This window comes from Octopus sinensis, unplaced genomic scaffold (assembly GCF_006345805.1).
Source record: "Octopus sinensis unplaced genomic scaffold, ASM634580v1 Contig12758_ERROPOS6398+, whole genome shotgun sequence".
Taxonomy (NCBI): Eukaryota; Metazoa; Mollusca; class Cephalopoda; order Octopoda; family Octopodidae; genus Octopus; species Octopus sinensis.
In genome coordinates, this window is record NW_021832721.1 from 87,501 (window position 1) to 105,000 (window position 17,500).

General features: G+C 36.3%; 1 protein-coding gene across 1 annotated transcript in view; it reads right to left on the reverse strand.

Moving 5' to 3' along the window:
* LOC115229471 (protein artichoke-like) overlaps positions 1-17,500 on the reverse strand; it is a 105,438-nt gene that overhangs the window by 77,424 nt on the left and 10,514 nt on the right. The window lies entirely within an intron of this gene.

Below are 17,500 nucleotides of genomic sequence, written 5' to 3' on the forward strand. Positions count from 1 at the left end.
ATTATTATTAATATTGTTATTATTATTATTATTAGTATTATTACTATTTTTCTTCTTTCAAATTTGCTTCCATTTCTTGCCGAGTGTCTTCCCGACTCCTAGGGCAAAGAAACTCATAGTATACATTTGTAGGCCATTAAACTAAACTCAATAGTTCGTTCATTTTTTTTTAAGTTAAATTAAAATACATGGGTAGTAATAATTCTCACATCGACAATACTCTTCTCAATACGTGTGATGTACCAGTTAAGACAATCTTTTGCACTTCTTGCAGGGATAGTAAGCCAGGGATCATTCTCATATAATTTTCGGTTCCCTTCTTGATCATTCCTAGTGCTCCTACGATCACTGGCATTGTAACCGCCTTGAGATGCCACATTTTCTCAATTTCAATGAGTAGGTCTTTATATTTTCTGAGCTTGTCAAACTCTTTCGCTGAGATATTATGATCACAGGGGATGCTCATGTCGATCAATAAGCAAACTTTATTGTTTTGGTTTTTCACAACAATATCTGGTTTATTGGCCTTGATGGTTCGGTCTGTATGTACTGGAAAGTCCCACAGAATCGTTACATTTTCTCCTTCAGTTACAGCCTCAGGGTGGTGATTATACCACTTGTCGGCAGTTTTGATATTGTAATACCGACTTATTAGCCAGTGTAGATATTGGCCAACTCTGTCATGTCTTAATTTATACTCCACTGGTGCTAAGACTTTACATCCAGAGATTAGGTGGTCCACTGTTTCAATCATGTCGTTGCAGAATCGGCATTTTGGGTCTGCTCCATTTTTCATCACATTGGCCTGGTAGTTCCGGGTTAATAGGCTTTGATCTTGAACAGCCAGGATGAAACCTTCGCTCTCTGCATTTAGCCCTGAGCTCCGTAGCCACTGATTGGTTTGCTTCTGGTCAACATCAGCTTGTTTGCTGCGGGCCACATATTTGCCGTGCAGAGGTTTCTTAACCCACCTATCAGCCAATTGATCGTGCGCTTTTTTCGTTGCCATTATTTTCACCTTCTTTGCAACAATAGTTGCCATACTTCCCTCGGGTTGTTCAGTTTGGGTATCCTGCACGAGATCAATAGCAAATTTTTTGCTTTCCTTTATGATAGAATGACGCTTCTTTCGTCTCTCGTGATTTTCCACGAGCTTTAGCATCCAGTCATTCGTTATTTCAAGATATTTGTCCAGTCCAATTGTGGTTGTTTTGTAAGCTAGTTCAAATTGGATCAGGCCTCGACCTCCTTGGGCTCTGGGAAGGTAAAGGCGATCTACGTCTGCCTTTGGGTGGTGCATCCTATTACAACTCAGCAGCTTGCGTATTTTCCTATCTATATTCTTTACTTCACTCATATTCCAGTTCAACACATTGTAGCTATAAGTAACAACTGGAACTGCTAAGGAATTTATAGCTAACACATTGTTACGTGGATTTAGTTCAGATTTCAGGACTGCACGAACTCTCATATAACATTCCTTCCTGATCTTCTCTTTCATGCTTGCATGCTGAATACCAGAGCCTTCATTTATCCCTAAATATTTGTATGTTTGTTCTTGCTCAAGCTCTCTTATGACTGTGTCAATATCTAACACGACTGAATTTGTGGTCTTCACTTTCCCTTTCTGGAAGGTGGCCTTGGCACACTTCTCAAGTCCAAACTCCATCCCGATGTCATCGCTGAATGCTTTCACAGTGCGCAAAAGGTCTTCAAGTTCATCATTGTCTTTACCATAGAGTTTTAAGTCATCCATATAAAATAGATGGCTTATTTTTTTATTGGCAATTTTTTACCCATACTCTGTTCTGTTTAATTCACTTGTAAGGGGTATTAGGGCTATGCAGAATATTAAAGGTGAAAGTGAGTCACCTTGAAAAATTCCACAGTTGATGTTTATATTTTCTGAGGCAAGTACTCCATTAGAGTGGTATAATTGGAGATTCGTATTCCACAACGACATATTGTGCTTCAGGAAGTTTGAAATCACAGGGGAAATTTTGAAGATGTCCAACGATCTCAAGATCCATGGATGCGGTATACTGTCGAAGGCCTTTTTATAGTCAATCCATGCGGTGCTGAGATTTCTGCGCTTATTGTGACAGTTCTCAAGGATCATACGATTGATTAGCAGTTGATCTTTGCATCCGTATGATCCTCGGCGGCACCCTTTTTGTTCAATGGGGAAAATATCGTTCTTCTCCATGAATGCATATGTTTTCTCCGCCAGGATAGATGTTAGGATTTTATACGTGGTAGATAGACAGGTTATAGTCCGATAGTTTTTTGGAAGGTTGGTTTCGTTATTCTTTGGGAGTAGGTAAGTAATACCACTTGCTAACCATTCAGGTGTTTTCTTTGGGTCTCTCATAATTCCATTGAGCAGCTGAACTAGCTTACCGTGTGCGCATGGGAGCGATGCGAGCCAGAAATTCGGCACCCTATCTTTACCGGGGGATTCCAATTATGGGCCTTCGTGAGTGCCTTTCTTAGGTCTGCTATTGTGATGTCTTCCCATGCCTGTTGTTGCAAATTTTGGTAGGATCCTTCAGTTTGTATAATCCAGTCTGCATTTATGTTGTACGTCTTCTTGTCACTCCAAATCCTTTTCCAAAAGTTTTGAACTTCTTCCATGAGAGGGGGGTCTTTAACGGTTACTTTTTCCTTCCCTATTTCTCTGTAGAATTATTTGGCATTGAGTGTGAACAGCTTATTTTGCTTGTAAAACTTGTTTCTCTTCTCAAATCTTCGTATTATTTGGGCTTTTGCTTGGACTTTTTGTTTCAGCGTTTCTTTTATTGATATCAGTTGTTCTCTTGGTGAGGATCCAAATTTTCTCTTCATCTTTCTTCCTGTTCTGGATCTTACATCATTTCCACATATTAGTTCATTTAATATTGATATTTCCCCTCTCGTAAATTCAATCTCTTTTTCAATTTTACTTCTCCAGGTTTGATTTCTTCCCAGGTTTGGTTTTCTTTGTTTTTTCGGGGGCATACAGCTGGTTTCAATTGCCCTTGCAGAAGCGTAAATAATTTCATTTAACTCAGTAAAATCAAGTTTTAATTCTTGTATTATTTCATTTGTTACATAGTTGCCAATTTGGATTTGTTTTTTATTTTGGTTTGTATTTGAGAGTTTATGAAGTGGTTCTCTATCATTCATACTTGTATGTCTTACAACTTCAAGCGTATTCAGGATTTTCTGCCTCATTTCTGCCATAGACTCTCTGTGTTCTTCAGCAAATGCGAGATCTTCAGTTACTGTTATATTATCATTTTTCCTGGTTATCTTTAACAGGTACAATTGAATTTCTTGTATCTTCAGGCCTTTGCGTACTTTGGTCAGATGGCAGTCTTTCAATTAAGCCTCGTGGCGGGCTATACTGTTCATCTGATTCTTCATTTCTTTTGTGTCTTATATATATGTCATTTTCCGTTGCGTGCTTGATCGCGCTTATTTCACTGTCTGTGAGTCTGTTATTTCTAAGGATATCCCTCCTCACATTTGCCAATTTGTTCTCGTCCAAATAGTGCCTACTGTCTTGATTCCGTGTTCTCCATATACTGTAAGAGTTTGCGGTGTGTCTCTCTTGAGATGGCCTACCTAATGCATAGTAATAAGCGTATATTACTTCCTTATACTCTTCTCGGGTCCATTTGTTCCGCTTACATTTTTCTTTCTGTGGTGGTTGTGGTGGTGAACTTGGAGGGCTCGAGTTGGGGGATTCCCGTTCAAGTGACCATCCATGTCCGTATTCGGAGAAGAGTTTGTGCCAGTTGATGACTTTTCGATCCCAGGCTGGCTCTTCCCTGGGGGACGCGCTTCCAGATTAACCATAGGACAAGCGATTTGGAATACTGATTTAGTTTTCCTTTTAGTTTCCAAAAGCATTTTGGTGCTACGATAATGTTATCATTTTTGAGCTTTGATTGGCTCGTGAGAGGCGGCCATCATTGCCGTTACAATTGTTGTTGTTGTTGTGTTGTTCTTCTTCTTCTTCTTCTTCTTCTTCTTCTTCTTCTTCTTCTTCTTATTATTATTATTATTATTATTATTATTATTATTATTATTATTATTATCATTATTATTATTATTATTATTATTATATTATTATATTATTATATTATTATTATTATTACTATTATTATTATTATTATTATTATTATTATTATTATTATTATTATTCAATTGTCTTATTTTTTACACGTGCTTTCACATAGAGGGCAGCTCTATGTGCTTTGGGTAAGTGCTCATAGTTTTACTTCATTGAAGGTGTTCATCTCCCTCAGCTTTTGGTATCCTTATGGCTATCTCTTCAATAGGGGCTATTGCGTCCAAGTTTGGAATGCGCTTGATGGTTGTCGTAAAGTTGAGACCTTAGTTTAGTACTGCTTGAGCTTTGAGCTTCATAAACTTCTTAATCTGGCGTGTGGTCACCATTTGAAATACTTTTCTAGATATTGTTGGATTATTTTTCTATCATCATCTCTGGTTAGTTTCTTAAGTAATAAAGATAACCTCTCTTTGATGATTTCATTAATTAGTTGAATGGTTTTCCAGCGGGTAATCGATCCTTTAACGGACGGGTTTATGTTCTGCGTTTTCTGCTACGCTTCAAACTATATGTGAATCCACTGGTGTCATTATATTGAAGCCAGGTGGTATTAGCTTTGAGTCTCTACATCTACACAGGAAAATTTGATGGTTTGAAAGACGAGCCAGTTTTTGATGGAGTCTAATATCGGCTCTGTATCGATTAAGTAATACAGTTCTATATTTAAAAGACGAGGAAATATGTACATTATTTACATTATTTACATTTGACGGATATTTGTCCTCATCTTGTTTGTTGGTAACACAACCTTACGGCTGATATCCCCTCAAGCCTTCATCAAGTGCCTTGGGGAAATTTCCAGCCTGGGTTCTCATTCCTAAGGCATTTTTCGATTTTTTAATAACATCGAAACATACCGTAGGATCATGACAAAATTTCAACACGAATAATGTTATTCGCAATAATTAATTAGAACGGAGAACCATGAAAGTTAATCAGCGGTGATCGAGAAGTAAACATGAAAAATAATATACAAAATAAATAATAAAGAAATCAAGTCAGTTACTCGAGTATGTTAATTCATAACGAAAGTAACAGACTGACACATGCGCAATAATGCACAAAATTATATGCATTAATTATCAGAAACTCATACAAAAACATACACACTGATGTTCACACACTCTCACACACCCTCACACACACGCAGAACCACAGCCACACACACATCTTCTCAGACATTCACAAAGAATCAATGTTCCTGTGGAAATTGACTGAGTGTATATAGTGCGTTAAGGAGAGTGAGAGAAGAAAGCATAGAAAGACATTAAATGTTTAGAATCATATTGTCAATAAAAGAGAATAAAAAACTAATTAAACTTACAGAATTTTTAAACTGGGAAGATCTTGAAAAGATCCAACTTCAAATTCCTTGATATCATTTTTATGTAACATTCTGTAACAGAAATATAGAATGCGTATATAATGCCTAAAAATTTAGAAAAGCAAAGCTGATGATGGCGGGGTAGATGAGAATGACAATGATGATGATGATGGTGAAGAAGTTATGTAGCTGGAAATATTTTCAGGGAAATAAAGAAAGTAAATGGCGAAGAGTTTAAAGGTTGTAGATATTTGCATATGATTAAATTTGCTTTAAGAATACAATAAGAAGATCGATATGTGGCATTCATCGTTGATCCAGAGCTAAACGCAGTAAGAGTTATACAGACATGAATACACTAGTATTGAACCAGCCATACAGAAAACATAAATATATGTATACACATACATAAAAGGTCAACAGTAACTATTTGGTCCAAAATGGGGAACTATTCCTTTTGAACGGCACTTTTCAACACAATTTCTAGATAACTAAACACTTTTAAACTTCGTATTCTGGTAGAACGTGTTTATAAAACATCATTTACTCTTGGCTTTATTGAAAAAATTCTATAGTTTGTAACATATTTCGTCTTTAATTTCGAGCATTTGGCAATTTTAACCAATCGCTAACCTCCATTTGGGTAAATAACATTCTGTGCATAATGAATATGTCCCTCCTTTAAGAAACAGATTGGGTTTATTTACATTTGTGAAGAAAAAAGGATCCCCTTCCCCAAACCCTTACCCTAACGCTAACCTTAAATAACCCTAACTCTAACCCTAAATCTAAAATAGATTGAAATGCAATAGGTCGATACAAGGGCCATAATTTAGGGTGACATTTTCATTCGACACCGCTACAAAGAATCCCATTTTCCGTAGCGGTGTCGTATGAAATTGTCGCTCATGATCATAACACTAGTATCGAGCTATTGCATTTAAATCTAGTTTAGATTTAGGTTTAGTTAGGGTTAGTTAGGGTTAGTAGGGTTAGGGGTGGGGAAGGGTATCTTTTTTCTTCAAAAATGAAAATAAACCCAATCTGTTTCTTAAAGGAGGGACATATTCATTATTCACAGAATGCTATTTACCTATATGGAGATCAGCGATTGGTTAAAATTGCCGAAATGCTCGAAAGTAAAAAGGAAATATCTTACAAACTATAGAATGTTCTCAATAAAGCCAAGAGAAAATGATGTTTTATAAACACATTCTACCAGTATACGAAGTTTAAAAGTGTTTAGTTACCTAGAACTTATGTTACAAAGTGCCGTTCAAAAGGAAAAGATCCCAAAATGGATCTTTCGTCAGACTTGACAGCAAAGAAAAACACATTCGCTGTCTGCGCACGATTAGTCTCGGAAAGTTTGTGAGGATCCCATTGAGGCAATTTGCTGACTTTTTCGCTGGCACTCAGATTTCGATGAATGATTGAATGAATTGAATGAATAAATGCAATATTCTCTGGTAGTTCCCCAACAGATACGGTGGAATTTTGTTCTACCAGTTTTGCAGAACATTCTCGTCGATTTCTATAGATATTCCATAACGAGGCTAGTCCTCTAGGCTGTAGTCCCAGACACGGTATTGCAGCTAAATGCAGACAAAAGATACGAAGGAGGAAGTGGAGGAGACGTGAAACAAGCACAAGAAGAAAAAAACAACGATAAGAAGAATAAATAACAAAAAATGGGAAATAAAAAGGGAATACAAAAGAAAGGAAAATGAGATACAACGGAAAATAGATGTAGAGGAATATGTAGAAGAGGATGCTGATGTAGAAGTGGGAGAATAAGAAGGGGAAGAAGAAGGAGGCTGAAGAGAAGAGATGGGGAAGAGAAAAAGGAAGAACAAGTAGGAAAATTAGAATAAGATGGAGAATAAATAGCAGGCAAAGTTGAAGTACTAGAACTACAGGCCAAAAAAAAAAAAAGAAGCAGAAAAAGCCATAGAAGGAGATGAAGGTGACAAACTATAAATTTAGCTTATCCAAATTTAAAAACTGTCGCCTACTCAGATCATGAGTTTGCAATTTGTACGATTGACTTAAATAAGCTCTGTATGTTATGACCCGTTTGCTGGAGCTGAACATGTTGATAGCAGCACGTGAAAAAGTACTTATAGAAAAGTAGAAGGGTGGAGGAGTTTGTCCTGATGTAAGTCGAGGCGATTTAGTAACCTACGATAATGGCTTTAGAAATTTTTCAATGCGAAACATGAAGGTTGTATTGTCACAGCTAAGTAGCGTGCTATGAGAAACGAGAGGAGCTAATATGTTCGATGGGCCCGGGTGATGGAGGCGCAGCGGGGTGAGAAAATAATAATTGCATCTTTGACGAACAAAGGAATGCATGAGCTAAGCAATTCCTGGAAGACCTGTGATGTCTTTCATCAGCACTTTCTTCGGTGGTTCGGTGGGAGTAGCAGGACAGAGACGTTAGTGGTTCTCAGTCCGTACTTCGACGGCTTTCCTCACCTCTCCAAGGCATACGTTGACCGCAGCGAAGGGTAGAAAACTTCATCCGCAATTAATGACGCCCTTGTTCTCTGCACGAGGCGCAAAGGCGCAAATTACCCTGTTTAGACAGTCTGCCATATTAGCTTTACGTAAACATGCTAGGTTTTATCTCCAATCTACTCGAAGTGCTCTGTTGTTACTGACAACAGAACGAGGGTATTTCCAGTTCTGTGAACCGGAACATAGTGACGCTGAGAGGGAAAACAAGAGGGACACATTAGATAACTACCAGCCCATAACACTGCGCCAAACTGAATTTAACACTTTGGTCAATGAGTTAGAGAATTGTGTGGCGCTTCTCGAATATTTGGATGGTGACGCGCAAACTTGTGCAATCCCGAGCCGCTCCATTCACAACTTCCACGTCATTCCATACACTATAGAATGTGTAGAGTGTAAACTTGGCTTCAAGGGGACCATGGTAAGTTAAGATCATTCGAAAGCATTCGATACAGTCGACCATTGGTACTTGGAGGCAGTTATCAATGGAGTTGGCTTCGGCTGCTCTAAAGAATTTAGATCTCTGTGATAAAGAATTACATCTGCTCGGCAGACAAATATAATGGTGACATCTATCAGCCGTTTCAGACTTCCTTGCCGATCCATCGAGGGCACCCTCTCTCCTCGCCTCTATACGCTTTAAGTGTCGAGCCTTTAATGGAAAAGTTAGTGTTAGGGTTATGGGGCATTTTGTTTGAACGGGGTTCGGAAGTGATGTGTAGATAAGTCGAGCCGATACACTCGTGTACATTCACTCACCCTGAATGACACCCTGAGTGGCATGTGCACAATCATGCACAAAATCATATGCATTATCAGAACTCAAACATAAACACAGACACTGATATTCACACACACCCAACACACACTCACATAACACCGGCTCAGATATTCATAAAGAATAAATGTTCCTGTGGGAAACGACTGAGTGTATATAATGAGTTAAGGAGAGTGAGTGAAAAAAGAAAGCATGGAAGGATAGTAAATGTTTTAATTATATTGTCAATAAAAGAGAATCAAAAACTAATTAAACTTACAGAGTCTTTAAACTGGGAAGATTTTCAAAGGATCCAACTTCTAATTCCTTGATATCATTTTGATACAACTCTCTGTAATAAAAAAGTGAACCGTGAAAAAATGTACACAGATCCGAATAAAATAAAAAATATATTGCCTAAATATTGAGGAAAGGGACGCAGATGATAATGGCGTAGATGATGATGATGGTGATGATAATGATGATGATTATGATGATAAAGGTGTAGATGATGATGATGATGATGATAATGATGACGATGATGATTGTGTGTGGTGACTGTTGTATTTATGATAATGGTGTTGATGAGGAAAGTTATGCCAATGATGTGAAAAGGAAGAGGAAATAGTAGTAGTTGTAGTAGTAGTAGAAAACATACAATTGGAAGGAAGAGCCATTGAACGTTGATAATCATTGCTTTTATTCAAATGCAATGACACAAAAACACAATAAAGTATATGTGTGGTGTTATATATATATATATACTAATAAAAGGGTCCACTAATTAATTAAGGAGTAATCAATAATTTCACCAAGTAGAATTCGATATGAAAAAAGGACCGTTTCACTGGAAGACCCTTTTTAAAGTAGAAGAAATAGTTAAGATTTTTGGCTGCTATTTCTAAACTTCGGTGTGTGGTGAAGCAAATCTTTGCTGAACCTTTTTATTAGTATTACTTAAGCTTACCGTGAAACGGTCCTTTATTCATGTCGAATTCTACTTGGTGAAATTATTGATTACTCCTTAATTCAATAATTAAACCCTTTGTTATTATATATATATATATATATATATATATATATATATATATATATATATATATATATACATATATATATATATACATATATATATATATACATATATATATACATATATATATACATATATGTATACATATATATACATATATGTATACATATATATATATATATATGTATACATATATATACATATATATATATATATATATATATATATATATGTATATATATATGTTATAGGTAAGAAAGTTGGTTTGTGAAAGCACGTGGGTGAATATATAAAAAAGAGTAAAGAGTGAAAAAACGACAGAAGGCTTAAATGTTAAAAATATATAAATATTTGCGTCAATATGTCTGAAGATTATTAGAAAATCTTTTAAACAAATTTTTTTCCTTTATAATGACATAATTTTTAAAGGAAAAAAAATTTTAAGCGATTATCTCCCTTACACCGGAAGAAATCACCCACTACCTTACCTTATTTAGAACTCTCCGGAGCTTAAACACAAGGATAACTCTATTAAACATAAACATAACGTCACAAGAAATTTGAAAAGCTAAATGCGAAACCGGTCTTTCTTTAAAAATTATGTCATTATAAAGGAAAAAAAATTTGTTTAAAACATTTTCTAATATTCTTCAGACATATTGACGCAAATATATTATTTTTTAACATTTAAGCCTTCTGTCGTTTTTTCACTCTTTACTATTTTTTATATATGTATATATATATATACATATATATATATATATATATATATATATATATATATATATATATATATATATATATATATATATATATATATATATATATATATACATATATATATTATATACATAAGACGAAATATGTTACAACATATAGAATTTTCTCAATAAAGCCAAGAGAAAATGATGTTTTATAAACACATTCTACCAGTATACGAAGTTTAAAAGTGTTTAGTTACCTAGAACTTATGTTACAAAGTGCCGTTCAAAAGGAAAAGATCCCAAAATGGATCTTTCGTCAGACTTGACAGCAAAGAAAAACACATTCGCTGTCTGCGCACGATTAGTCTCGGAAAGTTTGTGAGGATCCCATTGAGGCAATTTGCTGACTTTTTCGCTGGCACTCAGATTTCGATGAATGATTGAATGAATTGAATGAATAAATGCAATATTCTCTGGTAGTTCCCCAACAGATACGGTGGAATTTTGTTCTACCAGTTTTGCAGAACATTCTCGTCGATTTCTATAGATATTCCATAACGAGGCTAGTCCTCTAGGCTGTAGTCCCAGACACGGTATTGCAGCTAAATGCAGACAAAAGATACGAAGGAGGAAGTGGAGGAGACGTGAAACAAGCACAAGAAGAAAAAAACAACGATAAGAAGAATAAATAACAAAAAATGGGAAATAAAAAGGGAATACAAAAGAAAGGAAAATGAGATACCACCGGAAATAGATGTAGAGGAATATGTAGAAGAGGATGCTGATGTAGAAGTGGGAGAATAAGAAGGGGAAGAAGAAGGAGGCTGAAGAGAAGAGATGGGGAAGAGAAAAAGGAAGAACAAGTAGGAAAATTAGAATAAGATGGAGAATAAATAGCAGGCAAGTTGAAGTACTAGAACTACAGGCCAAAAAAAAAAAAAGAAGCAGAAAAAGCCATAGAAGGAGATGAAGGTGACAAACTATAAATTTAGCTTATCCAAATTTAAAAACTGTCGCCTACTCAGATCATGAGTTTGCAATTTGTACGATTGACTTAAATAAGCTCTGTATGTTATGACCCTTTGCTGGAGCTGAACATGTTGATAGCAGCACGTGAAAAAGTACTTATAGAAAAGTAGAAGGGTGGAGGAGTTTGTCCTGATGTAAGTCGAGGCGATTTAGTACCTACGATAATGGCTTTAGAAATTTTTCAATGCGAAACATGAAGGTTGTATTGTCACAGCTAAGTAGCGTGCTATGAGAAACGAGAGGAGCTAATATGTTCGATGGGCCCGGGGGTGATGGAGGCGCAGCGGGGTGAGAAAATAATAATTGCACCTTTGACGAACAAAGGCGTATATGAGCTAAGCAATTCCTGGCAGACCTGTGATGTCTTTCATCAGCACTTTCTTCGGTGGTTCGGTGGGAGTAGCAGGTCAGAGACGTTAGTGGTTCTCAGTCCGTACTTCGACGGCTTTCCTCACCTCTCCAAGGCATACGTTGACCGCAGCGAAAGGTAGAAAACTTCATCCGCAATTAATGACGCCCTTGTCCGCTGCACGAGGCGCAAAGGCGCAAATTACCCTGTTTGGACAGTCTGCCCTACTAGCTTTACGTAAACATGCTAGGTTTGATCTCCAATCTACTCGAAGTGCTCTGTTGTTACTGACACAGGTTGGCCGTATTCCCAGTTCTGTGAACCGGAACATAGTGACGCTGATAGGGAAAGACGAAAACAAGATGGACACATTAGATAACTTCATGACCATAACTCTGCGCTACACTGAATTTAACACTTTGGTCAATGAGTTACGGAATTATGTGGCGCTTCTCGAATATTTGGATGGTGAGGCGCAAACTTGTGCAATCCCGACCCGTTCCATTCACAACTTCCACGTCATTCTATACACTATAGAATGTGTAGAGTGTAAACTTGGCTTCAAGGGGACCATGGTAAGTTAAGATCATTCGAAAGCATTCGATACAGTCGACCATTGGTACTTGGAGGCAGTTATCAATGGAGTTGGCTTCGGCTGCTCTAAAGAATTTAGATCTCTGTGATAAAGAATTACATCTGCTCGGCAGACAAATATAATGGTGACATCTATCAGCCGTTTCAGACTTCCTTGCCGATCCATCGAGGGCAACCTCTCTCCTCGCCTCTATACGCTTTAAGTGTCGAGCCTTTAATGGAAAAGTTAGTGTTAGGGTTATGGGGCATTTTGTTTGAACGGGGTTCGGAAGTGATGTGTAGATAAGTCGAGCCGATACACTCGTGTACATTCACTCACCCTGAATGACACCCTGAGTGGCATGTGCACAATCATGCACAAAATCATATGCATTATCAGAAACTCAAACATAAACACAGACACTGATATTCACACACACCCAACACACACTCACATACACACCGGCTCAGATATTCATAAAGAATAAATGTTCCTGTGGGAAACGACTGAGTGTATATAATGAGTTAAGGAGAGTGAGTGAAAAAAGAAAGCATGGAAGGATAGTAAATGTTTATAATTATATTGTCAATAAAAGAGAATCAAAAAACTAATTAAACTTACAGAGTCTTTAAACTGGGAAGATTTTCAAAGGATCCAACTTCTAATTCCTTGATATCATTTTGATACAACTCTCTGTAATAAAAAAGTGAACCGTGAAAAAATGTACACAGATCCGAATAAAATAAAAAATATATTGCCTAAATATTGAGGAAAGGGACGCAGATGATAATGGCGTAGATGATGATGATGGTGATGATAATGATGATGATTATGATGATAAAGGTGTAGATGATGATGATGATGATGATAATGATGACGATGATGATTGTGGTGGTGACTGTTGTATTTATGATAATGGTGTTGATGAGGAAAGTTATGCCAATGATGTGAAAAGGAAGAGGAAATAGTAGTAGTTGTAGTAGTAGTAGAAAACATACAATTGGAAGGAAGAGCCATTGAACGTTGATAATCATTGCTTTTATTCAAATGCAATGACACAAAAACACAATAAAGTATATGTGTGTGTGTATATATATATATATATACTAATAAAAGGGTCCACTAATTAATTAAGGAGTAATCAATAATTTCACCAAGTAGAATTCGATATGAAAAAAGGACCGTTTCACTGGAAGACCCTTTTTAAAGTAGAAGAAATAGTTAAGATTTTTGGCTGCTATTTCTAAACTTCGGTGTGTGGTGAAGCAAATCTTTGCTGAACCTTTTTATTAGTATTACTTAAGCTTACCGTGAAACGGTCCTTTATTCATGTCGAATTCTACTTGGTGAAATTATTGATTACTCCTTAATTCAATAATTTAACCCTTTGTTATTATATATATATATATATAATATATATATATATATAATATATATTATATTATATATACATAATATATATATATAACATATATATATATACATATATATATACATATATATATACATATATGTATACATATATATACATATATGTATACATATATATATATATATATATGTATACATATATATACATATATATATATATATATATATATATATATGTATAATATATGTATATAGGTAAGAAAGTTGGTTTGTGAAAGCACGTGGGTGAATATATAAAAAAGAGTAAAGAGTGAAAAAACGACAGAAGGCTTAAATGTTAAAAATATATAAATATTTGCGTCAATATGTCTGAAGATTATTAGAAAATCTTTTAAAAATTTTTTTCCTTTAAATGACATATTTTTAAAGGAAAAAAATTTTAAGCGATTATCTCCCTTACACCGGAAGAAATCACCCACTACCTTACCTTATTTAGAACTCTCCGGAGCTTAAACACAAGGATAACTCTATTAAACATAAACATAACGTCACAAGAAATTTGAAAAGCTAAATGCGAAACCGGTCTTTCTTTAAAAATTATGTCATTATAAAGGAAAAAAAATTTGTTTAAAACATTTTCTAATATTCTTCAGACATATTGACGCAAATATATTATTTTTTAACATTTAAGCCTTCTGTCGTTTTTTCACTCTTTACTATTTTTTATATATGTATATATATATACATATATATATATATATATATATATATATATATATATATATATATATATATATTATATATATATATATATATATAATATATATACAATATATATTATATACATAAAGACGAAATATGTTACAACATATAGAATTTTTCAATAAAGCCAAGAGAAAATGATGTTTTATAAACACATTCTACCAGTATACGAGGTTAAAAAGTGTTTAGTTACCTAGAACTTATGTTACAAAGTGCCGTTCAAAAGGAAAAGATCCCAAAATGGATCTTTCGTCAGACTTGACAGCAAAGAAAGACACATTCGCTGTCTGCGCACGATTAGTCTCGGAAAGTTTGTGAGGAGCCCATTGAGGCAATTTGCTGAATTTTCCGCTGGCACTCGGTTATCGATGAATGGTTGAATGAACAAATGTAAGATTATCTGGGAGTTCCCCAACAGATACGATGGAATTTTGTTCTACCACTTTTGTAGAACATCCTCGTCGATTTCTACAGATAATCCATGACGAGGCTAGTCCTCTAGGCTGTAGTGACAGACACGGTATTGCAGCAAAATGCAGACAAAAGATACGAAGGAGGAAGAGGAGGAGAAGAGGAAAAAGTACAAGAAGAAAAAAACAACGGTAAGAAGAATAAATAACAAAAAATGGGAAATAAAAAGGGAATACAAAAGAAAGGAAAATGAGATACAACAACAAACAGAAAATAGATGTAAAGGAATATGTAGAAGAGGATGCTGAAGTAGAAGTGGGAGAATAAGACGGGGAAGAAGAAGGAGGGGGAGGAGAAGAGATGGGGAAGAGAAAAAGGAAGAACAAGTAGAAATATAAGAATAAGATGGAGAATAAATAGCAGGAGAAGAGGAAGTACTAGACCTACAGGCCAAAAAAAAAAAAAGAAGCAGAAAAAGCCATAGAAGGAGATGAAGGTGACAAACTATAAATTGTGTCTATAGAAAGACATTACAGATTTAGAAAGATATTGGCAAATAAATACTATAAAAAGAGGTTGATTCAACTTACAGAGTTGCTAAACTGGAAAGATTTCGGAAGGTTCCTGGTTTAATATTCGTTATATTATTTTGGTACAACTTCCTGGAACATAACATTGAGTGAAGAACATTTATTGAACAAATTAGTGTGAAAAGAATTGGATGATGATATGATATGGTATTGATGATGATGTTGACATTTAAAGGGGTTCCCAAAAAGACCAATAATTATAGGAGTCGAACCATTCGACTATCACAAAACACCGAGATTTACGTTAACCTTTTCTCTGTCGTTGTAGCCGCTATCATTGCCATATTAAGAGTAGGCCTAGGAATGCCCTTGACGCAGGGGTATCTGCCAAACGACCTCGGCCATTTAGAATTAGACAGAATTGCTGTCAGTGAGACCAGATTATTCATCATGTAAGAACTTGCCCAAATACTCGACGAGAATCAGATCTTTTTGTTTGTTACTTGACCGGGAATGGGAGGTGGGTTGATTGTTCAAGCAGCACATTTTATGTATGTGTATACACATATTTATGTATATACCCGACGATTGTTGCTGGGGTGTCCAAAATCATCGAGCACCAGATTAGCTAGTTACCAATCTCTCAGAGATACCGACAAGATTTCTGTAATACGCCTGTGTGGAACTGTATCAACCCCATGTGTTCTTTTAGAAAGTATACTAACGGAATTTAAACTGAGAATATAAGCAGTAATAGTGTAGCTTATCCAAATTTAAAAACTGTCGCCTACTCAGATCATGAGTTTGCAAATTGTACGATCGAGGTAAATAAGCTCTGTATGTTATGACCCGGATGCTGGAGCTGAACATGTTGATAGCAGCACGTGAAAAAGTACTTATAGAAAAGTAGAAGGGTGGAGGAGCTTGTCCTTATGTAAGTCGAGGCGATTTGTAACCGAGGAGAATGGTTTTCGGGAAATTTTTAAATGCGAAATATGAAGGTTGTATTGTCACAGCTAAGTCGCGTGCTATGAGAAACGAGAGGAGCTAATATGTTCGATGGGCCCGGGTGATGGAGGCGCAGCGTGGTAAGAAAATAATAATTGCATCTTTGACGAACAAAGGCGTGCATGAGATAAGCAATTCCTGGCAGACCTGTGACGCCTTTCACCAGCACTTTCTTCGGTGGTTCGGTGGGAGTAGCAGGTCAGAGACGTTAGTGGTTCTCAGTCCGTAGCTCGACGGCTTTCCTCACCTCTCCACGGCACGCGTTGACCGCTGTAAAAGGCAGAAGACTTCATCCGCAATTAATGACGCCCATTGTCCGCTGGACGTTGCGCAAGGCGCAAATTACCCTGTTTGGACAGTCTGCCCTACTAGCTTTACGTAAACATGCTAGGCCTGATCTCCAATCAACTCGAAGTCTTCTGTTGTTACTGAAAACAGAACGGGCGTATTTCCTATTCTGTGAACCGGAACATAGTGACGCTGATAGGGAAAGCAAGAGGGACACGTTAGATTACTACCAGCCCATAACTCTGAGCCAAACTGAATTTAACACTTTGGTCAATGAGTTACGGAACTATGTGGCGCTTCTCGAATATTTGGATGGTGAGGCGCAAACGTGTGCAATCCCGACCCACTCCATTCACAACTTACACATCATTCTATACACTATAGAATGTGTAGAGTGTAAACTTGGCTTCAAGGGGACCATGGTAAGTTAAGATCATTCGAAAGCATTCGATACAGTCGACCATTGGTACTTGGAGGCAGTTATCAATGGAGTTGGCTTCGGCTGCTCTAAAGAATTTAGATCTCTGTAATAAAGAACTACATCTGCTCGACAGACAAGGATAATGGTGACATCTATCAGCCGTTTCAGACTTCCTTGCCGATCCATCGAGGGCACCCTCTCTCCTCGCCTCTATACGCTTTGAGTGTCGAGCCTTTAATGGAAAAGTTAGGGTTAGGGTTATTGGGCATTTTGTTTGAACGGGGTTCGGAAGTGATGTGTAG